Here is a 25,529-nt window from a genome sequence, read left to right as displayed (position 1 = left end):
AAGAAACTGCGGAGGAGCACCACTTGGTGAACGAATTGAGTGCCTAGAGAATTGTTGCCACGGAGCACCCCTACGCTCATGATCAAACCCTGAAAAACTAGCTCTCTTCCTCCAACCCCTGTTATCGTGGCCTATATCCTGTCGCTGAGCTTGAGCGGCTACCGATTGAGTCAGTAAAAGAATGGTCTGTCTTATCTCTTGGCTCGAGGCATCTAGTGGAGGAACGGGGGGTGCTGGAGCTAAAGCTGAGGCTCCCCTCTGATCCTCAAAAGTGGGCGAAGTATGGGAAACCGAGGTGGGGCCTTATTCTGGGGTTCCCTCCTCCACATCTATAGACGACTCTCGTTCAAGCCCTTCTTCCACCAACATCTTGCCCTTCTGGGCTGCCGTAGCTTTTCCTTTCATCAGCTTTGCTGAAATTATAACACACAATTAAGGAGCGGATAACCTTATAATACAGCTCTATCACACGATCTCTTAAGATGAAAGATGGTCATTTTTCCTAAATGCCCTGTAGGCTCTTGTTTATTAGTGTGGCGCGCAACACACCATAAACAAGACTCTACGAGACACGGCTCGTAGACACTTCCTAGGACTGAACTGCTCTGATACCACTTTTGTCATGACCCGCCTAGGGGCCGTGATGGGTACCCGAGGCTAACCACCGAGCACCACTCGTTCTGCTACTCATCATGCTCATTAAGCCTTATTTTATCAAATTCATATTCAAATCATAAGATAATCATCTTTTATTTGAAACATAAACACTTTTATATACATAAACCTTTCGGCCATCAAAATAATATGTATATATATATATATACGGTAGTAATCTCGTGAGACCATATAACCCACACTGCGTATCTACGAGCCTCTACTAGAGTACTAGACATAGGGACGGAACAAGACCCCGTCGTGCCCATAATACATATATATGTATATACACAAAAGAATGAACCAAGTAGCACCTCCGGAACAATGGAGTGCTCTTAAGTCAGCTACTGGCTACTATGAGTCTGGATCAAGATTACCTCCCTGTCTACCTATGGTCATGAACACAGCGTCCAAAGAAAACGGACGTCAGTACGAACATTGTACTGAGTATGAGAGGCATAAATAATAACAATACGTCAATGAGATAAAGGAAGCATCAATGAGGGAGCAACTGTATGTGACTGTCACTTATAAAAGAAATAACACATGCTGTCCTACTTATAATCATCATCATATCATTTATGCATAAATGTATAAGCTGCTCGTCCATACTGGATCGGTGTGATAATCATTAGCCTGCGTCCAGGCCTCCCGCGTCCGGGGTACCACCTCATGCCGCCCACTAGTGGTGTTGCCCGTGCCATATAGACACGGTGTAATCATCTATAAGCTGCCCGCCTTAGCGGTGCTGCCCGGCCATATAGGCGCGGTGTAATATCATCAACATGTACTCATCATAATTCATGCATAATAACTCGAAGATAGCTGTACTTTATCGAGGTGACATAAGGTCGTGAACCCCCGATTCCATTATTGACATTTATAAGCATTCTGCCTCACCTTGAAGGAAATAGTATATAAGGTGAGTGTATACAATCAACAGCATCATATCATGAACTCTAGAAGCTTTATACTTAATTCATCATCATCATTATTGGACTCATAATATATCTCTTATCTCTTGTGGCTATTCATAAACATAGACTCTATTTCGGGATATAGAGGATTCATGGAAAAGAAGGAAAAATCATACCATCGGATTCATGCTGTCACACCCTGAACTTACTAGGGTGTGATGGGCACCCGACCCCATATTCAGAGCCGAGCGAACCCACTGACTCTTATTACATGCATAATATCTTTGGACTCTTAAATCGAATAAGAATGAAATACATAGTAAGCTTTCAGAGTCTTTCTTTTCCCTCATACTCAAATCAAATGGAATCTGTAATCACATGGACTTTATAACATAACATAAGATGAGACATTGGCTGGTGGAGCCGTTTACAATACCGACACTCTATACCTACGACTCTGTCTGCAAAGTCTCTAACATTAATCAGACATCATAACACACATACTCTGACTCGGCAGTACTCCAGGGACAAGTGGAGCTTGCCAACTCCGCTGGAACGTCTTCTATAATAGCTTCAGCTCATCTGGGTGTACCTGCGCGGCATGAAACGCAGCCCCCCGAAGAAAGGGGGTCAGTACGAGCAATGTACCGAGTAGTGTAAGGCATGAGTAGTAACATAGTAAGAGATGTAATTATGAACAACAACAGAATAGAGATATAGAGCATATCATGAGATAAAAGGGTAACATGTACATCTGAGTGCCTCTTAGGACGGATGCCATGCATGCTTAGCTTTCCTTTGAAAACATTTCTTTTTCATATACATAGAAAATAGAACATGTCATAGCGCCGAACAACGTCGGCTCCCCCACATGTGTCCCGCGTCCGGGCATATTAACCGATGTGGGATTTGCCTAAACCAATGTGGGATTTTCCTAAGGCAAGCCTTATACTCACCCCCCCCCCCCCCCCCCACTCTGGGACTCAGCGTTTTTGCTGAGGTTTGCCCCACCATTGGGTTTGCCCCACCACCGGCTCCGATACCAACTGATCAGGTGGTTACGCGTATATAACGCTCTGGCCCTTTTTCCCATCTTCCCCATATACATATATATAAGCAGCATGCAGGAGAGCCCAAAGAAAGTCATGTAACTATCGGAGTGACGTAAGGTCGGTAACCTCCGATTATATTATGGAATAATCATCGTGGCCTTATCTCACCATGAAGGAACAATTATTATAAGGTGAGACTATCAACGAATAACATCGTTAAGTGAACATAGAATAAGATCATAACCACGTTTCGAGTCAATCTGAGTCAGTATAAGAAAGTTATGGACATTGCCCCTTGCAAAAAAACCTTTAAACATAAAATCATTTTCATCATAGCCATCGTAGACATATTCTCATCCTTGACATCATCATTGTCATTGTAAAACATATCCATCGTTGTTGCCATAAGAGCTTACAAAATCATAAACCTCTATTTTGGAAAAATATGGACACTTTGGAAAACATTTACGGGTTATCGGGAAAAGAAATCATGCCTTGAAATCATAAACGTCTAACTTTTGGAAATAAGGAAGATATGGAAACATTTATGAAGCCATAACATCGGAATCATGCCTTTGAAAGAAAGGGACAAGCCTTAACATACCTGCTCCACGTCCTATTAGCTACGCTTAATTTTCCAAGCTCGTTATCGCTAGTCTACATCCAAGAAGATTTACATAATCATTAGATTCATCGTCACACACACTTGTCTTAGTCTTTCAAATAAATTCACTTATGATCTGCCGAAATTTCGGCAGCATCTCCCCTGTAAATACACCATCCCCGAGAATCTAACTCGGCCCAAATCATCAATCAACAAATCCGAGAATTCAACTCGGCCAAACTATCAACAACAATACCATCAATCATACCAACGACGTCAACAATCAATTCAAGACGCATTCTAACAATAACAACCTTCGTCATACAATTTAACGACATTTCATTTTTATTCAATTCAATTCACATAACATTCAAAACGACTCAATCAACACACTACTTCACCTGACACCTTCCAAATTCAACAAGAACAATAACAACTTATTTCCTTCTTTCAAATTCAATCACAACGACCCAACTTACAATCTTCCAAGCCATGTCTCACTTCCAAATTCATGAATTATATTTACAACCTACACATTCTTTTCTTCCAAATTCATAACTTCACCAACATCCTACATTAACAACTTCATTCATACAAATATAAGAATTCATGCTAGTGTCACATTAACTTCTACAACGACACCACAACGATTACAACTTCATTTCAAGCCATTAAATCCTCATTTTACATCATAGAATCCACAACGACAACAATCAAAATACTAAATAAAATCAATTCATTTGTGCTACACCACACAACTATATTCGGCCACAACATCAACAAACACATGTACCATGAATTACATCCATTTCTTCATACAACAACATACATAATAATCTCTAACACATGTAAAAGAAGATTGAACCTTACCTTTCTCCACTTGTCTTCTTACTTAGCTAGGGTTTGTAAATCACTCCAATAAATGCTTGACTTGCTACAACAACTCCTTCATGTTAATGAGGACCTTCCATTTGGTGGAAATACTAGAAGAAAATTATTTTTCTTGATCAATTTCCATGGGGCCATTTCTTGGAGCTATGGCCGAACACCACTATATTCTATCTTGAAATTTCTTGAATGGTGAATGATAAGTTAGTCTTGTTTTGTCATCACTTCCTATATCCTTTGTCTTCTTATGCAAGCTTTGGTCCATATATATATGTATATTTATAATTAGACCCCAGTTAATAAAATATGGCATGTGCCACACGGCCAACATGGCCCCTCCAAGAACCTTCCCGAATATTTTGTAAAATTCCCATTTTGCCCCTAGCCTTCCGCAATATTACCATGAGCCATTTTGTGAATTTCCCTTTTTACCCTTGACCTTTCTCAATATTTCCATACTAATAGTATTCATAAATAATATCCATAACCAACTTGTACATTAAAATAATTTTGGACAATGGTCTTGCCCTTCACTTACCACGACTTCCTCGAAATATCCGGACGTACAAAATACGAGCTATAACACATGCCATAGAAAGAAAGGACTAGCCTCACATACCTTTTACGTTTAACTAATCCATCGCTTGCTTGTTCTCCTTCAATGCCCACGTTTCTACCTTCAAGAGAATTCGCATTAACATTAGTTAATCGGCTATAAGAACGTGTTACTATTTCTAGGGAAAATTGGGCAGCATTTCCTTTATTTCTACTACTTTTCCAATATTCTATATCAACTCCCAAACATCCATAAAAATATTCACAATATCGCAACAACAATCATCAATCATCTACATTTACCACAATTCACCATTTCCCTTCAATTTCTCCACTATTATAGTTATATCTCATTATTGCGTTTTCTCATATATAATACTTATTCCATGGTCTAGATGTCCTTTATAACATATTTACAATCACAACATATCGATAATCATGACTCAATCCAAACCATTACCCAACAATGTCACTATTCCCATATTTATGACCCATTTTCTACCTCCTTCTACAATCTAGGTGTTTCAAATTTTCAACACCTTAAATAACATGTAAATACTATAAATCTCACCTTGGATGGTGGATGAACAACCCTTGAGTGTAACTTCTCTTCTTGCACCAAAACCCTAATTCTCTTCTATTGAGTTTTCTTGGCTTAGATGAACTTTTAATGGGTTTCATACACTTGATTTCATGGTTTTGGTGTAGTTGACCATGGATTTCCTTTGATTTCTTGTGGATGACTATTAGAGAATGTTCTAGAGGTTTCTTGAAGAGAGGAGAGTAGAAATGAAATGAAAATAAAATGAACTTGGGTCCTCTAATATAAATCATGAAATCTGTCCCGACCATGATATACGGTACGACCGACGAAGCGTCGATCGGATCGACGGAGCGTCGATCTGATCGTCGAAGTCGTTCAATTTCCAGTGAGCAACCTTTCGTTTCCTTTCATTCTACAGTGAGAAGGACGGTTCGTCGAACTGATCGATGGAGCGTCAATCTGCTCCGTCGAATGGTCTTTTGCGCTAACTTAATTCTACGGCACCATCGACGAAGCGTCGACCCGTCCGACGGTGCAAAGAACGACCGTCGAAACCCCCTTTCGCAAAACTGCAGTGGAGTTTCATTTGACGAACTTTTCTCCCTTGCTTCTAACTTCTTTGGAATCTTAATTAGAATCATTAAGCATCCTCTTCTTACTCGTAGGGACATCATGTAAACCTTAACTTACGTTAGTCCATTCACCGCTCAGCAACCCAAAGTTCCCAGGGGTAACAGAAATCCCGGAGGGTTACCCTCGAACAGGCCCAAAAAGGATTAGGGGACCTCCAGGCTCGGATACTCGAAGCCAAGGAAATCGAGGAGAAGGCCAAGAAAGCTCTTGATGCTGAGTCTGATGATTCTGAGCGTACGGTATTCGAAAACTCTTGTTCAAACCATACCGGGTAGATCAGGGCCTGTACGAGCCTTTTTTTAATTTTCTTTTTGACTTGTGGAGAGTCCAAATGTAAAGACTTAGCTTTATATATGAAATGTGTATTTCCCTTTTGGTTGTTTTCTTCATTCTTTTATCTGAATGCTTGTTATGACCTTTGCCTTAATCGCTTACCCCGTTAGGAATAATCAAAGGTTCGAGGTCACCTCTTTTTCCGAACCGTGCCTATCTTAAGTGTTGGCTTTTCTCTTCGTTCGGTACGTTTTTGACCGAGGATTTGATCGAGTGTTGCCCGCGGGGCTTATTTATGCTTCGTGAATTCAGACATCTCTGAATCACGTTGGGCATTTTAGGCAGAGGTTTTTATATTGTTCGAACCTTTTCCGATCGCTTATTTATAATAGATTAGGCTCGGATACCTGAGTCCTGCCTTGTCAAATTTTGAGACGGCAGTCCCCATTCGAAGGTGTTAAAAGATTTTGGCTTGGTTCAATGTGACCTTGTTGCCTTTGCCAAATTTTGATGGAAGTCCCTGGTCTAGGGTATTTAATATGAAGAAACCGAATTTCAACGGTAGTCCCTAGTATAGGGTATTTAAAAAAAAGACATGTCCGAGATGAAAATTTTCATAACTTTCTTTATTCCAAGTATTTGCACGTACATAATAAAGACTTCATCAGTTTCCTTCTGTTTTTGCCGTAGAAAAATACTAAGTGGACACGATTCGTTTTTGATCGTTTGGTCCTTACATCGAAGCCTAATACAGAAGGTCCGGGATTAGACAAAAATGAGAAACAAAATTTTGAGGACCTATCCGGGGTAGCACTTTACAGTGTTTCTTCATCTGCTTTAGTGAGTTTAACTCATTCAACCTTTCTGGGGTAAACCTCGATGTGGGTATGATAGCCCCTTAGTGTTTATCCGAGTTGCATGATCGGGAAAGCACTATCAAGTCCCCACTCGGGGGGTAGACCTTTCGTTCCCAGGCACATTGCTTCGTTTTCATAAAGTAACACATTGTACTTGTTGCCTCATTAAAAACCTTGTCGGAAAACCCACTACGAGACAAAACCGTACTAAGGAAAATAGTGCAACACGTGTTGTCAGACCTAACTTCATTCGGTACTTTACTTCTGCAAAAAGGAAGACAGGTTAATAAAAGATGATCACAAGGGTGGGCATCCATACCTCAGCAGTAGTATCTCTTCAAATGAGCCACATTCTAATTATTGCGCAACCGTTGTCCGTCCATGGATTCCAGTTGGTACGATTCTTTGCCCGTTATTACGGACCTTCCCAGTTCGGACCTAACTTCTCATCAGTGGGATTCTTGGTGTTCAAAGTAATTTTTCGAAGTACTAAGTCCCCAACTTGGAAATGCCTAAACTTGGCCCTCCGGTTGTAGTACCTCTCCATCCTCTGTTTCTGAGCAGCTAAACGGACCAACGCATTTTCGCGTAGTTCATCCGTCAGGTCGAGTTTTACGGCCATGGCCTCCTCGTTGGACCCGCTAGTGGCGTATTTGAATCGGAAACTCGGTTCGCCAATTTCTACGAGAATTAGAGCTTCGACCCCGTAGACCAACGAGAAAGGTGTTTCTCCCGTGCTTGATTTTAACATCATTCTGTAAGCCCATAATACCTCTGGTAGCACTTCCCTCCATTGATGTTTCGATGTTTCGAGTCTTTTCCTCAGATTTTGAATTATTGTTTTGTTCGTGGATTCTGCCTGTCCGTTTTCACTCGAGTGATACGGAGTTGATACAATCTTCTTGATCTTCAACCCTTCAAGAAAATTATTGACCTTACTGCCAATGAACTGGGGGCCGTTATCACAAGTTATTTCGGTCGGGATGCCAAAACGATAGATAATATGGTCCCATATGAAGTCAATAAACTCATTTTCCCTAATCATTTCGAAGGCCTACGTTTCAACCCATTTTGAGAAATAATCAGTCATAAACAAAATGAAATGATCCTTACCTGGATCCCATGGCAAAGGATTGACGATGTCCATTCCCCACTTCATAAACGGCCAAGGTGATATAACCGGGTGTAACAACTCCCTGGGTTACTGGATCATCAGGGCATGCCTTTGACACCCGTCACATTTCCGGATGAAATTCTTCGCATCATCCTCCATCCGGTTCCAGTAATAACCAGCTCTAATGATTTTTCGTACCAACGCTTCTACATCGGAGTGGTTACCGCAGGTACCCTCGTGGACATCTCTCATCACATAATCGGTTACTCCAGGACCCAAACACTAGGCTAGGGGTCCGAAGAAGGACCGTCGATACAATTGAACATCTATTAAGAAGAACCGTGATACTTTGGCCCTGAGTGACCATGCTTCTTTTGCGTAGCTCGGAAGCTTCCCATTTTGCAAGTACTCGATGTATTTGTTGCGCCAATCCCAAGTTAGACTCATTGTGTTTATCTCGGCCTGCGCATTTTCTACCGCCAAATTCATCAATTGACCGTTTTCTACCACCAAATACTCGAAGCCTTTTTCGACGTTTGCAAAAGTTCTTTCTCGACCTCAAGATCCATGGCGGGAGTAAAATCTGCCACAAAATCGGCCAAGATTTGAGACTTAATTGTCGTCCTAGGTTTATATTTAATCTCATATCCACTACTCTCCACGGCCCATTTGGTTAGCCTACCCGATAATTCTGGTTTATGCATGACATTTTTTAGCGGGTAAGTAGTTACTACACATATCGGATGGCATTGAAAGTAGGGTTTCAACTTTCTGGATACACTTACCAATGCCAAGGCCAACCTTTCGAGGTGTGGATAACGAATCTCTGTATCCCCTTAAGTCCTACTTACATAATATATGGGAAATTGTGTACCTGCTTCTTCTCGGACAAAAACACCGCTTACCGCTACCTCGGACACGGCAAGGTATAGAAACAACTCTTCGTCTGCCTTCGGTGTGTGCAGCAGAGGCGGATTTGATAGGTATATTTTTAATTCCAGTAAAGACTTTTGGCATTTCGGTGTCCAGACGAAGTCATTCTTCTTCCTCAGTAATGAGAAAAAAATGATAACTCTTGTCCGAAGACCTCGAAATGAAACGGCTCAGTGCTGCTATCCTCCTGGTGAGCCTCTGCACTCCCTTGACATTGTTCACCACCTCAATGTCCTCGATGGCTTTGATCTTGTCCGGGTTAATTTTAATTCCCCTGTTAGACAACATGAAACCCAAAATTTTGCCTGATCGGACACCTAAGGCACATTTCTCCGGATTAAGCTTCATGTTGTATTTGCGAAGTACATCAAAGGTTTCCTGCAAATGTTTTAAATGATCCTTTGTTTCCAAGGATTTGACTACCATGTCATCGATATAAACTTCTATTATTTTTTCCCTATCTGTTCTTCGAACATTCCATTAACTAGGCGTTGGTAAGTTGCTCTGGCATTTTTTAACCCGAATGGCATGACATTATAACAATAAGTTTTGTATCGGGTAATAAAAGAAGTTTTCTCTTGATCCTCCGGGTGCATCCGGATTTGGTTGTACCCGGAGTAAGCATCGAGAAAACTTAACATCTCATGCCCGACTGTTGAAGCGATCATTCGATCAATGTGAGGCATCGGAAATGAATCCTTCGGGCATGCTTTGTTCAAATATTTATAGTTAACACACATTCTAAATTTATTATCTTTCTTTGGCACCACCACTACATTAGCTAGCCAATCTGGGTATTTTACCTCCCGGATAGAGCCTGTTTTTAAAAGCTTTGTTACCTCATCTTTTATGAAGGCATGTTTCGGCTCGGCCATTAGCCTCCTTTTCTGCTTCACCGGGGGGAATCTCCTATTGAGGCTGAGCTTATGAGACGTGACTTCCGGTGGCACACCTGTTATGTCTATATAGGACCATGCAAAACAATCGGCATTAGCTTGAAGAAATTTAATTAAATTGTTCCTGAGCTCCGAGGTTAACCCCATGCCCAGGTATACCTTTCTATCCGGTAGATATTTGAACAATATGACTTGTGCCAGCTCCTCCGCGGTAGATTTGGTTGCATCCAAGACGTCCGGTAATACAAATAATCTTGGTACGCCGAAATCGTCCGCTTTACCAACGGGGTCCGATTCCTTCTGTTCTGCTTTCGAACCCATTTCTTTTAATTGCTATTTGGTATCCTTTCCTCCGATTAATTCATCATCTCTTTTATCCGGCTTTTTTGGAAAAAGTGGCGCTTCCTCGACCGCGAACATCTCCCTTACAGCAGGCTGTTCACCTCGGATAGTTTTTATCCCCTCCAGGGTCGGGAACTTCAGCAACTGGTGTAGTGTTAATGGTATTGCTCTCATGCTATGAATCCACAGTCTACTGAGCAAAGCATTATACTTCATGTCCCCCTCGATGACATACAATACCGTCTGTTGTATGGTGCCGTCAATGTTGACCGGCAAAGAAATCTCCCCCTTCGTGATTTCACTTGCCATATATAACCCACTGAGTACTCGGGCTACCGGTACAATCTGGTCGAGTAGCCTTAGCTCTTCTACCACTCTCCACCGGATGATGTTGGCCGAACTACTTGGATCAATCAAAATACGTTTAACTTGTGATTTGAAAATAAGGATAGAAATTACCAATGCATCATTGTGCGGTTGAATGATGCCTTTTGCATCGTCATTGCTGAAGGAGACTGAACCATCGGGTACATAATCACGGTTGCGCTTCTCCCGTACAATGGAAACCTTCGTTCGTTTCATCACCGGCCCTCGTGGAGAATTCGTTCCCCCAATTATCATATTGATTACATGTTGAGGTTCCATCGTCTCAGAACTTTTTTGATTCTCCCTTTCTTTGTAGTGTTTTTCGGCTCGTTTACTCAGAAAATCTTAAAGGTGGCCATTCTTCAATAAACAAGCCACCTCTTCCCTTAACTATCGACAGTCTTCAGTTTTATGCCCATGACTCTCATGATACTCACACATCATGCTCGGGTCCCGTTGGCTCGGGTCTGACCTCAATGGCCTCGGCCATCTAGCCTCCGTGATATGGCTGATAGCCGAGACGATGTCCGAGGTGTCGATGTTGCAGCTGTACTCCGATATCCTCGGTAAGTATTTGTTGCTAGCCGAGCTTCTGGCATCACTCCTAAATGAGAGGCCTCGACTGTTTGACAGGAATTCGGCTCGTTTATCGCCCCTACCCAAGAAGTGACTGGGACCAACCCTTGATTTTTTCGACCTGAAGCTCGGTTTTTCCGAATAAGAGTATGGCCGGTACCTTTCCCTCGATGGTTGCGTCTCCAGCTTGAAATTTTTCCTCGACCTCTCAGAGCTTTTGCTCATATTTGTAGGTCCTAGGGGAAGTTTTAGTTGGTCATCCTCTACCCGAATCTTCGATTTGTATCTATTATGAACATCTGCCCAGGTTACAGCCTCATATTCCAATAAGTTTTCTTTCAGTTTGAACGAGGCAGTCGAGCTCCGAGGATTAAGCCCTTTGGTGACAGCTTGTGCAGCCCATTCTTCTGGAACTGGAGGGAGTTCTATCCGTTCCCTTTGGAAGCGGTTCACGAATTCTCTTAACAACTCATCATCCCTTTGGGCTATGCGGAAGATATCCGCCTTCCGAGCCTGCACCTTTTTAGCTCTGGCATGGGCTTTTATGAACGCATCCGCGAGCATTTCAAAGGAAGTGATTGAATGCTCGGGCAGATGGTCGTACCAGGTCAATGCTCCTTTCGATAGGGTTTTCCCAAATTTTTTCAACAACACGAACTCAATTTCATCCTCTTCGATGTCATTGCCTTTTATGGCACAGGTGTACTGTAACATCCCGTAAATCTGAGTTAGGCGTGAATGTGTAAATATCTAGTGTTAACATGATATTATATCTATATGAATCCATTCTTGAGAAATTCGGGTCAAAGATGGTCGTTTTGAAGTCAAACCAACAATTAAAGTTCTTAAGGGCTCTTAACTTCGCCTAAATTTTGGTAGGTCTGTCTTCTGAGCGATTTTCATGACAATGTGTTGTGAATTCGGAAAACCTTCCTTAATTAAAGTTGTAGATCTTTGAAATAGATTTCCAATGGTAGGTCGCCCAGCCCGAGCAAAGTTATGTACAAAAGGTTATGTTCGGTTTACTGAAGGGCACAAAAGCTGGAGATTTCACCCAAAGTACAGGATGTACTTTAAAGCACGCCCAGAAAGTACGGGACGTCCTTTTTGACGTACTTATTCCATTCCTCACTGGTTTTTACAGCCAAAGTAGGGCTAAAAGTACGGGACGTACTTCAAAGTATGGGACGTACTTGTAGGTCGTACTTTCACCGTTTCTAGTAGAAAAAATGGGTTTAAAATGGGTATGTTCTTATTTTGTTCCCATTTTTTTCATCCTTCCAAACCCTAAGGATGAAAATCATCCCTCCAAGTCTTCAAATCAAAGGTAAGAACACCCTTAACATTACTAATCTATTCTAACATCAAACCCATGACTCTTAACATGATTCTTGTGACCAAAACCTAGGGTTTGCAGCATAATTCTTCCTAAACTGATTCAAGCTAGGGTTTGGGTGTTCTTCATTAGGAAAGTGAATTGTTAAACTTTGTTTAACATATTAAGGTATGTCTCTTTTAAAATCATTTTTCACTAGAAAGGTGATTTGTATGTCTCTCTTTTGAAAACTTATTCTGAATGAAAATCACTTTTTGAAACTATTGTTGGAAGTATAAATTTTATTCAATATTCTCTAATGAATGAAAGGAAAAGTAATTTTTCATCTTTCTTGAACCCTAATTCATATCTAAATGGTGGTTAATGTTTGTGAGGGGACAAACCCACATTAAACCTAGATTGTAACAAACCCTATATATGTATAAGATATTATGAATGTTTTCCTCTATAAGAGATGCCTAATACTGATGGTTAAGAGTTGGAAATGACATTCTTATGGATGAATTGACGCATGGAAATATTTTGTAAAGGAGTTATACATTTTCAAAACATTGATTGGAATGACTTATTCTTTCGATATGGCATAATGAACTTTAATGTTATTTTGAGATAAATTATGAATCGGCTTCTATGCCATGGACCTTGTTGTTGTGTTTGCCTTGCTATTCGGGAGGAAGAGTAGCCACTATGGATCCTAGTGTATTAATTGCCTTGCCATTCGGGGGGAAGAGTGGCCACTTCCGGGTTCGCTACCTGGGGTGTATTAATGGCCTTGCTATTCGGGAGGAAGAGTAGCCACCATGAATCCATATTCTGGTCTATTGCGCAGTGTTGTTTATATTGAGTTGGGCCTATATGGGTGATTGTGATATCCATCTTTATTATGGAACTAGTATTTATGCCTGATCTATTTAAAGAATAATGGAAACCAGGATTTTGAAATAGCTTGTAAACTGTTTAAAAAATGATATTAAGAATCACAAAGTGGAATAACTGTTTTTATACTATATTTTCTGGATTGATTTTTTTATGTATTATTATAATTTATTTTCATATTACTTGTTGTCCCCGAGACACTCCCCGAGGCATACCATTGTTGTTTTTTATGGTATGTTAGGTAACGGAGAAGCGTAGGTTCTTGAAACTTCAGGCGCTTAGGAAGGACTTGTTGTTGCTGCTGATTTGGTGAGCCCACACGTTCATTCGTGGGGAACCCTATTTATTCATTCATTTATTATTAGTTTTTGGGATGCGTCCCAATGAGTCAAACTATTATCTCTTTATCTTAGAAGCTCCATAGTATACATTCTTGTGGGTAGTTATTGAGTTATTGATTAAATCTCAGGCATGTTGTTATGTTTGACAAATATCGATTACTAAAGACTTCCACTGAATTAATTCATATATCCATGATTTGTTTACTTTTATTTTATAAATTGATGGATGTGAAGGTTGAACCTGGCGGATTCAAGTATTATTATTATGTTGTTTAGGTTCTTCCGTTGTTGTTCACGATGTCGGATGTCGGTCACGTCTAGGGTGGGTTTTGGGTCGTGACAAGCTTGGTATCAGAGCCTAGGTTTACATATGTCCTAGGATTATTGTAGGTGTCTGTGGAGCAGTGTCTAGTGGAGTTTTCCTTGTGCAGCCTGATCACCTGCATGACCGAGAAACTCTCAAGACATTTATAGGTGTTTCCTATTCTTCTTGATTCTAGATTGTGCTGTAAAGCTTAAAGTCCTTTTAGGATAATTCTAATTCGCTCGTTAATTCGTGCCTTGCAGAAATGGCTCTGACGCAATCCAAAAATGGTAACCGAGGACATCCTGTGGGAGTTAACCAAAATTTTTGAGGGCGGAAATTGTTACACCTCGGAAAAATTTCCCGTTGGTACGCAAGTAAATGAACTAATGAGGTGTGCGAGGAGTGCGAGTGTATAATGTTTCATGGGAGATGTATGTAAAGGGATGTGGATGATTAGAATGAAAAGTCGAGAAATGAGAAAAATTGAAAGTTGGCAAAACTGCCCAGTGGTCGTATATTGCAAAATACGGACCGTAAAGTGCAATACGGTCCGTAAACTGGCAGTCGTAAACTGCCATGCAAAAGCTTCAGCTTTCTGCCAGTGGTCATAAAGTGCAAATACGGACCGTAAACTGGTATACGGTCCGTAAACTGCCAGGTAGTAAACTGGCATACCAAACTTCAACTTTCTGCCAGCTGAAGAAGAGGTATAATACGACCTGGTGGACGGACCGTAAAGTGATTTACGGCCCGTAAACCATGGTCGTAAATCACCATGCATGCAGGCCAAAGTTTCTGGTTCTGCTTAAGCTTAAAAACGACCACGAGGGACGGTCCGTAAACTGAAATACGGACCGTAAACCTCCATGGACGACCACTGTTCACCCAACACAGATTTTTCAATTCATTAAATATGAGGATCAAGACTTGTCTTATTTCATTTACAACATTACACCACTTCTCTCTAGAACTTCCCTCTACATTTATTTTATGAGTTTTCAAGGATTATAAGTCATCCATAACATTAAGACAAGTAAATCAAGGATAAGTGAATCATCAAGGATCATCCAAGTCAAGAAATCCAAATGGAGAAAAACTAGGGTTTTGCTCAAAGAAAAGTATTATCAACCAAAGCTTGTTCCTACAACTTCTAAGGTAAGATTCATGTTTTTTACAAGATGCTTGAGGTATTGGAGAATTAAAATACATGGATTGTAGAAAATGTGGTCAACTAGGTCATGAATGATGAATAGTGATATTTTGAGAAATAGTTTGAATTGAGTTATGAATGTTGTTGTGTTGTGATATGAATGTGCTATAAATGGTATTAAGATCATGAACTAAACACTTTAGATGAATGGACGAAGATGGGTGTTATAATCATGAATGTGGGTGAATTAGAGGCAAATTGAGGAATTCTAGATAATGTGGATAATGTGAATGACTAATGGCCATTGTTATGATATTAATGAAGGTATAAACGCTAGCATTGGAAGGGAACGTGCAAGCATAGAATAGTTCGACGGAAAGGTATGTAAGGCTAACCCTTCTTTCATAAGGCATGATTCTTGGCCAAATTCCTAAATTCTTCCATATGAGTATGTTGTCTTCACATGGTTGACATTCCGAGCTCATAAGCTCACGACCCTTGATATGTACTATGCTTATACTACGTTCCTCGTATGACGAGTAAGTCTATAATGTAAATGTAACGATAATGATGAGGATAGTAATGCTGATGAGAGTAAAATGAGACTAGAGATGCTTACGAGCTACGATATATGTGTATGTGAGCCTATGAAGGGCTATAATAAGACCCCAAGCTTATGATGCCGGGTAAGACTATATGTATATGACTATGTATAAAGTATGTACACAATTACGAAACGCGCGCACACCTCTGCAGAGGGTACGGATAACCCTGATGCCTTGGTAGGGCCAGGTATGTATGACCTTGAGCCTTGGTTGGCCAAGTATGTATAAGAAACCGATCCCATGAGGTCGGGTATGCTATGTAAATGCTATGTATGTGAAATGACTATGTATATAATATGAATATGAATGTGAAAAGACTATGTATAGGAATACGGATAAGGACATGTATACGAATATGAGCACAAGTATGGTACGAGTATTACTATGGGATACGAACGACGATGTATGCAAGTAAGCGACATGAGGATGATATGACTGTCTCCCCTCCTATGCTATATTCATATGATATCTATTATGCTCCTATATTGATGTTGATCATGCTTTACATACTCAGTACATTTTTCGTACTGACGTCCTTTTGTTTGTGGACGCTGCGTCATGCCCGCAGGTGCGCAGGGAGACAGATTTGATCCTTAGCTGCCTATTCGGAGATTTCATAGAGAGCTCCATTTCCTTCGGAGCCATATCTTTTGGGTACTCATTCTTTTGTGTATATAATTATGGGCATAGCGGGGTCCTGTCCCGCTAATGTGATATGTTATAATCTTAGAGGCTCGTAGACGTATGTGTGTGTGGGTAGATGTGTTTGGCCTTGTCGGCCTATGTTTTGTATATCATTTTGTCGGCCACGTTGGCCCATGTACATTGATATGGCATAAATGCCAATGATGATATAAATGTGCGGTTGTCCATATGGGACTAGTTGACGAATCAATGGAAATGCATGTAAAATTGTGTGGCTCACCTAGATGTAAGTATAAGAGTAAGCTAAGAGGGTGCTCGGGTGGGTTAGCACCGGGTGCTCGTCGCGGCCCCGAGTCGGGTCGTGAAAAAAGTGGTATCAGAGCAGTTCAGTCCTAGGATGTGTCTACGAGCCGTGTCTAGTAGAGTCTTGGTTATGGGTGTGTTGCGCGCCACACTTATAAACGAGAAGCTGCGGACATCTTAGGAATATATGACCTTCTTTCTTCGTAAGAATCGTGCGATAGAGCTATGATGTAAGAAATTCTTGTTCTTAAATCGTGTGTTGTGTATTTCAGAGATGCCTAAAAAGAAAAAGGCTACAGCAGCCCAAAAGGGCAAGACAGTGGCAGAAAAGTGGGCCGAAAGAGCACCGCCACCGGTAGTAGAGGAAGATGAGTCCCAGAGTGCGGCTCAATCTCAGTCCTCCCAGACAGTGCCTATTACTGAGGAGCACGTGGGAGCCTCAGCCCCAGCTCCAGCTCCTCCACCGAATGCTTCAGGCCAAGATGTGAGAGAGGCCATTAATTTGTTGACTCAGTTGGTTGCGGCCCAGACTCAGAGGCCAAGCGCAGGGCAAGGTGACAGGACTGTTAGTGCAAGGGCCCGTGACTTCATTGCTTTAAAACCCCCGGAATTCTTTGGGTCGAAACTAGAGGAGGATCCCCAGGACTTTATTGATGGTATGCTAAGGACGCTCCGGTTGATACATGCTTCAGACACCGAATCGGTGGAGCTAGCGTCATACAGATTGAGGGATGTCTCAATCCAGTGGTATACGGTTTGGATGGCTTCGCGAGGAGCCAATGCACCTCCGCCGGTATGGCAAGAGTTTGTTGATGCTTTTCTCCGTCACTACATGCCTCCAGAAGTTCGGCGAGCTAGGGCCGATAAATTCTTGAATATGAGGCAAGGTAACATGAGTGCTACAGAGTATAGTCTCCGCTTCAATTCCTTGGCTAGGTATGCTTCGGCCATGGTAGCGGATATGGGCGATCGGGTGCACCGGTTTGTGAAAGGCCTAGGGCCACACTTGATGGATAAATGTTTGACTACGTCCCTTCAGGATGGCATGGATATTGCACGCATTCAGGCACATGCTCAGGAATTAGAGGAACACCTACAGCAGTGGAGAAATGAACGTGAGCAGGATAGGGGCCATAACAAGAGGGCCAGACCTTCGGGTTCGAGGAGCGAGTCCAGGGGCGGACACAGACAGCAGTTTCCCAGCCATTCGGGCTATTCTATGACCAGTACACCTCCACAGTTCACGGGGTAGAGATTTGACAGATCTACTCGTTCCGAGCCGAGTCAGGGTTATTCCGGGTCTCAGTTTAGAGGTGATTCAGGCCAGCCAAGGCCACCCGTACCACGATGTTCTCAGTGTGAAAAGTTGCATTGGGGTCAGTGCCGATCAGGTTCAGACGCTTGCCATTCATGTGGTCGGCCAGGCCATATTATGCGTGATTGCCCCTCAGTACATGGTAGAGGTAGGACCCAGCCATCAGGGTCGGTAGCCGGATCTTCGGCATCTGTACGCCCTACGGGGCCAGGCTCACTTGCGCCAGTCGGCCATGGTAGAGGTAGAGGCAGAGCTCCCAGTACTAGCGGTCCTCAGCACCGTATTTATGCTTTGGCTGGATGCCAAGATCTTGAGTCTTCTCCTGATGTGGTCATAGGTATATTATCGGTATTCTCTCATGATGTATATTCTTTGATTGATCCGGGCTCCACATTATCATATGTTACTCCATATATTGCGAGTCGATTTATAATTGAGCCGGAGTCTATCAAACCTTTTGAGGTGTCTACACCTGTGGGTGACTCGGTAATAGCTAGCCGAGTATATAGGAATTGTGTGATTGTGATTTGTGATCGTCGTACCATGATTGATTTGCATGAGCTAGAAATGGTAGATTTTGACGTTATTATGGGCATGGATTGGTTGGCTTCTTGTTACGCCAACGTTGATTGCCGAATGAAGATGGTTCGTTTCCAGTTTCCGGGAGAACCAGTCTTAGAATGGAAAGGGAATGCGGCATCACCAAAAGGTAGGTTTATTTCCTATCTAAAGGCAAGGAAGATGATCACGAAAGGGTGTATTTATCACCTAGTGCGAGTTCAAGATGTAGAAGCTGAGTCACCGACCCTTCAGTCAGTTCTGGTAGTGAATGAATTTCCGGATGTGTTCCCGGAAGAGCTTCCAGGCCTTCCTCCCGAGCGAGAGATAGATTTTGTGATTTATGTGTTGCCAGACACTAATCCCATATCTATTCCTCCCTATAGGATGGCACCCGCAGAGTTGAAAGAGTTGAAGGAGCAATTGAAAGAGTTGCTTGAAAAAGGCTTCATTCGGCCTAGTTCATCCCCGTGGGGAGCACCCGTATTGTTCGTCCGGAAGAAGGATGGCTCCTTGAGAATGTGCATTGATTATCGGCAATTGAATAAAGTGACAATTAAAAACAAGTATCCCCTCCCGAGGATTGATGATTTATTTGATCAATTGCAAGGTGCCAAATGGTTTTCAAAGATTGATTTGAGGTCCGGGTATCACCAAGTAAGAGTTAGGGAGAAAGATATCCCTAAGACAGCTTTTAGAACAAGATATGGCCATTTCGAGTTCCGAGTAATGTCGTTTGGGCTAACTAATGCACCGGCAGTGTTTATGGACTTAATGAACAATGTATTCAAGCCTTTTCTGGATCGATTCGTGATTGTATTCATCGATAACATCCTAGTGTATTCTAGATCCAAGGCAGAACATGTGGATCATTTTCGAATTGTCCTTGGAGTTCTTCGAGCTCGAGAGTTATTCGCGAAGTTTTCCAAATGCGAGTTTTGGTTGAACTCAGTGGCATTTCTGGGCCACATTGTTGCAGCTGACGGTATTCGAGTGGATAGCCAAAAGATTGAGGCCGTGAAGACTTGGCCAAGGCCCACGACCCCTACGGAGGTCCGTAGCTTTTTGGGCTTAGCCGGTTATTACAGAAGATTTGTTGAGGGTTTCTCTTCTATTTCTGCACGGCTCACCAAGTTGACTCAGAAGTCAGCTAAGTTTCAATGGACAGATGCTTGCGAGCGTAGTTTCCAAAAGTTGAAGGACCGACTGACTTCAGCCCCAGTCTTGACACTTCCAGGGGGATTGGAAGGATATGTTATTTATTATGATGCTTCAGGCGTCGGGCTAGGCTGTGTATTGATGCAAAATGGTAAGGTGATTGCGTATGCTTCTAGACAATTACGGAAACATGAGCAGAATTATCCTACCCATGACTTAGAATTGGCCGCGGTGGTCCATGCTTTAAATATATGGAGACATTACTTATATGGTGTCCACATGGATATTTATACAGATCATAAGAGTTTCCAGTACATCTTCAAGCAGAAAGAGTTGAATTTGCGGCAACGACGATGGCTAGAGTTGCTAAAAGACTATGACGTCGAAATCCTGTACCACCCCGGAAAGGAAAATGTTGTGGCTGATGCTCTTAGACGTAGGTCGATGGGAAGTCTAAGTGATGTACGACCAGAAAAGAAAGAGATGGCCCGTGATCTTCAGCAGTTAGCTAGCCTAGGAGTCCGAGTGATGGACTCCGGTAGCAGTGGAGCTATTATTCAGAATTCAGCAGTTTCATCGTTAGTAGCGGAAGTAAAATAGCGCAAATTAGAGGACCCCATGCTAATGCAGTACAGAGATACGCTCCCTCAGAAGGAGTGGTCATCATTTGACATTTCGGAAGACGGAGTTCTCCGATGTCGAGGCAGGTTATGTGTTCCCGATGTGGCAGGTCTACGCCATCAGATTTTGAGAGAAGCTCATTGTTCCCGTTACTCCGTTCACCCTGGAGCGACGAAAATGTATCGTGATCTTAAGACTATATATTGGTGGAATGGGATGAAGAAAGACGTAGCGGAATTCGTAGCTCAGTGTCCTAATTGCCAACAAGTGAAGATAGAACACCAAAAGCCGGGTGGCTTATTGCAAGCTATAGAAATCCCAACTTGGAAGTGGGAAATGATTAATATGGATTTCATTACAGGGTTACCCCGTTCTCGACGTAAATATGATTCTATATGGGTGATCGTGGATAGGCTCACAAAGTCAGCGCATTTCTTACCGGTCAGAACGACCTATATGGCAGAAGATTATGCCAAGCTTTATCTTAAAGAGATAGTGAGACTCCATGGCGTTCCGGTATCTATCATCTCCGATAGAGGGACTCAGTTTACAGCCAAGTTTTGGTGGTCTTTCCAAGAAGGTTTAGGGACCCAAGTGCGCCTAAGCACAACATTTCACCCACAGACCGATGGGCAAGCTGAACGTACTATTCAGACTCTTGAAGATATGTTACGGGCATGTATGATAGATTTTGGAGGAAATTGGGATGACCATTTGCCACTCATCGAGTTCGCTTACAATAACAGTTACCATTTTAGCATTCAAATGGCACCGTATGAAGCTCTATATGGGCGAAAGTGTAGATCCCCAATTGGGTGGTTTGAAACCGGAGAAGCTAAGTTGATAGGGCCAGACGTGGTCCAGCAAGCAATAGAGAAAGTTAAGCTCATACAAGATCGGTTGCTAGCGGCTCAAAGTCGTCAGAAGTCCTATGCGGATAATCGTCGAAGAGACTTAGAGTTCGAAGTGAAAGATTGGGTATTCTTGAAAGTGTCGCCAATGAAGGGCGTGATGAGATTTGGCAAAATGGGGAAGCTCAGTCCCCGGTATATTGGGTCATACGAAATTGTGCGCAAAATAGGCAAAGTGGCCTATGAACTAGATCTACCTCCAGATTTGGAGTCAGTCCATCCAGTATTTCATGTCTCGATGCTTCGGAAGTGTGTTGGAGATCCTACGAGGATCGTCCCAGTGAATGATATTCAAGTGACAGAAAAGTTAACTTATGATGAAATACCCATTGCCATATTAGATAGGCAAGTACGGAGGCTTAGAAACAAAGAAGTGGCCTCAATTAAATTTCTGTGGAGAAATAACAATCGAGAGGAAATGACATGGGAAGCAGAAGAGAATATGCGATCCAAATACCCACATTTATTTCGGCCCTTGGAAGAAGTCTAAGATGAGACGTCAAAATCATAAGGTATGCATGTTTTCCTTTTATACATTCAGGTCTGGTGTGGCCAAATTTCTAGTGCTGTTGTATTATTACCCTGTGAGGCATTGTTATTGTGGGTTGTTGTGACAGGGTGGTAGTGCCACATTACAGAGGAAACTCTGGCTAAATTTTTATAGAATTCCCCAAGCCTTTAACATTCGAGGACGAATGTTCCTAAGGGGGTAAAATGTTACACCTCGGAAAAATTTCCCATTGGTACGCAAGTAAATGAACTAATGAGGTGTGCGAGGAGTGCGAGTGTATAATGTTTCATGGGAGATGTATGTAAAGGGATGTGGATGATTAGAATGAAAAGTCGAGAAATGAGAAAAATTGAAAGTTGGCAAAACTGCCCAGTGGTCGTATATTGCAAAATACGGACCGTAAAGTGCAATACGGTCCGTAAACTGGCAGTCGTAAACTGCCATGCAAAAGCTTCAGCTTTCTGCCAGTGGTCGTAAAGTGCAAATACGGACCGTAAACTGGTATACGGTCCGTAAACTGCCAGGTCGTAAACTGGCATACCAAACTTCAACTTTCTGCCAGCTGAGGAAGAGGTATAATACGACCTGGTGGACGGACCGTAAAGTGATTTACGGCCCGTAAACCATGGTCGTAAATCACCATGCATGCAGGCCAGAGTTTCTGGTTCTGCTTAAGCTTAAAAACGACCACGAGGGACGGTCCGTAAACTGAAATACGGACCGTAAACCTCCATGGACGACCACTGTTCACCCAGCACAGATTTTTCAATTCATTAAATATGAGGATCAAGACTTGTGTTATTTCATTTACAACATTACACCACTTCTCTATAGAACTTCCCTCTACATTTATTTTATGAGTTTTCAAGGATTATAAGTCATCCATAACATTAAGACAAGTAAATAAAGGATAAGGGAATAATCAAGGATCATCCAAGTCAAGAAATCCAAATGGAGAAAAACTAGGGTTTTGCTCAAAGAAGAGTATTATCAACCAAAGCTTGTTCCTACAACTTCTAAGGTAAGATTCATGATTTTTACAAGATGCTTGAGGTATTGGAGAATTAAAATACATGGATTGTAGAAAATGTGGTCAACTAGGTCATGAATGATGAATAGTGACATTTTGAGAAATAGTTTGAATTGAGTTATGAATGTTGTTGTGTTGTGATATGAATGTGCTATAAATGGTATTAAGATCATGAACTAAACACTTTAGACGAATGGACGAAGATGGGTGCTATAATCATGAATGTGGGTGAATTAGAGGCAAATTGAGGAATTCTAGATAATGTGGATAATGTGAATGACTAATGGCCATTGTTATGATATTAATGAAGGTATAAACGCTAGCATTGGAAGGGAGCGTGCAAGCATAGAATAGTTCGACGGAAAGGTATGTAAGGCTAACCCTTCTTTCATAAGGCATGGTTCTTGGCCAAATTCCTAAATTCCTCCATATGAGTATGTTGTCTTCACATGGTTGAAATTCCGAGCTCATAAGCTCACGACCCTTGATTTGTACTATGCTTATACTACGTTCCTCGTTTGACGAGTAAGTCTATAATGTAAATGTAACGATAATGATGAGGATAGTAATGATGATGAGAGTAAAATGAGACTAGATATGCTTACGAGCTACGATATATGTGTATGTGTGCCTATGAAGGGCTATAATAAGACCTCGAGCTTATGATGTCGGGTAAGACTATATGTATATGACTATGTATAAAGTATGTATATAATTACGAAACGCGCGCACACCTCTGCAGAGGGTACGGATAACCCTGATGCCTTGGTAGGGCCAGGTATGTATGACCTTGAGCCTTGGTTGGCCAAGTATGTATAAGACACCGATCCCATGAGGTCGGGTATGGTATGTAAATGCTATGTATGTGAAATGACTATGTATATAATATGAATATGAATGTGAAAAGACTATGTATAGGAATACGGATAAGGACATGTATACGAATATGAGCACAAGTATGGTACGAGTATTACTATGGGATACGAACGACGATGTATGCAAGTAAGCGACATGAGGATGATATTACTGTCTCCCCTCCTATGCTATCTTCATATGATATCTATTATGCTCCTATATTGATGTTGATCATGCTTTACATACTCAGTACATTCTTCGTACTAACATCCTTTTGTTTGTGGATGCTACGTCATGCCCGTAGGTGCGCAGGGAGACAGATTTGATCCTTAGCTGCCTATTCGGAGATTTCATAGAGAGCTCCATTTCCTTCGGAGCCATATCTTTTGGGTACTCATTCTTTTGTGTATATAATTATGGGCATAGCGGGGTCTTGTCCCGCTAATGTGATATGTTATACTCTTAGAGGCTCGTAGACGTATGGGTGTGTGGGTAGATGTGTTTGGCCTTGTCGGCCTATGTTTTGTATATCATTTTGTCGGCCACGTTGGCCCATGTACAATGATGTGGCATAAATGCCTATGATGATATAAATGTGCGGTTGTCCATATGAGACTAGTTGACGAATCAATGGAAATGCATGTAAAATTGTGTGGCTCACCTAGATGTAAGTATAAGAGTAAGCTAAGAGGGTGCTCGGGTGGGTTAGCACCGGGTGGTCGTCGCGGCCCCGAGTCGGGTCGTGACTGAAATGCTGGTAATGGAAATGATACTGGAAATCAAGCACCACCTCCAGCACCACCTGCTCCTGTTGTTCCTGTTCCTGTTGAGGGTGTACCTGAGATTGGTTCCTGTTCCTATGAATCTGGATCACCTCTCTGTCTACCTGTGGGCATGAACACAACGTCCAAAGAAAGAGGACGTCAGTACGAGCATTGTACTGAGTATGTAAGGTAGAAAAAATAATAATACATCAATGAAATAGGGAAATATCAAATGAAGAACAACCTATAACTGACTGTCAAGTTTGATAGAAATAAAACATACTAACTCACTTCATAAACATCATCGTATTAGGTATGCATATCTATGTAAGCTGCCCGACCATATAGGTACGGTGTGATCATCATTAGCCCGCGTCCAGGCCTCCCGCATCCGGATAACCATCTCATACCGCCCACTAGTGGTGTCTACTCATGCCATCTAGACATAGTGTATACGCTGCTCGCCTTAGCGGTGTCTGCCCGGCCATATGGGCGCGGCGTAACATCGCCATCATGTACTTATCATAGGCTTATCATAATCTGGTCATACTCTTATCATAATGCATGCATAGAAACTCAAAGAAAACTATACTTTATAGGGGTGACATAAGGTCGTGAACCCCCGATTCCATTATGGAGCATTTATAAGCATTCTGCCTCACCTTGAAGGAGTTAGTACATAAGGTGAGTGTATACCATAAACAACATCAATGGATCATAGTTAGAATCATTAGCTTTATGATTTTTAAACTTAATTCATCATCATCACTATCATACACATGACATATCTCGTTTCTATACTTCATGTTAAGCTCCTTATAATCATAGGCTCATAATTACCGGAATGTAAGAAAGTCATGGGAAAATAGGAGAATTCATGCCATAGGAGTCATGCCTTAGAAGGAAGGGACTAGCCTCACATTCCTTTTCGTTTAGCTATTTTATCGCTTGATCGTCCTCCTTCAATGCTCACGTTTCTACCTTCAAAAGAGTTGGTATTAACATTAGCTAATCGATTATATGAACGTGCTTACTAAAG

This window comes from Lycium barbarum, chromosome 6 (genome assembly GCF_019175385.1).
Source record: "Lycium barbarum isolate Lr01 chromosome 6, ASM1917538v2, whole genome shotgun sequence".
NCBI lineage: Eukaryota > Viridiplantae > Streptophyta > Magnoliopsida > Solanales > Solanaceae > Lycium > Lycium barbarum.
Note: the sequence above shows the minus strand (reverse complement) of the source record.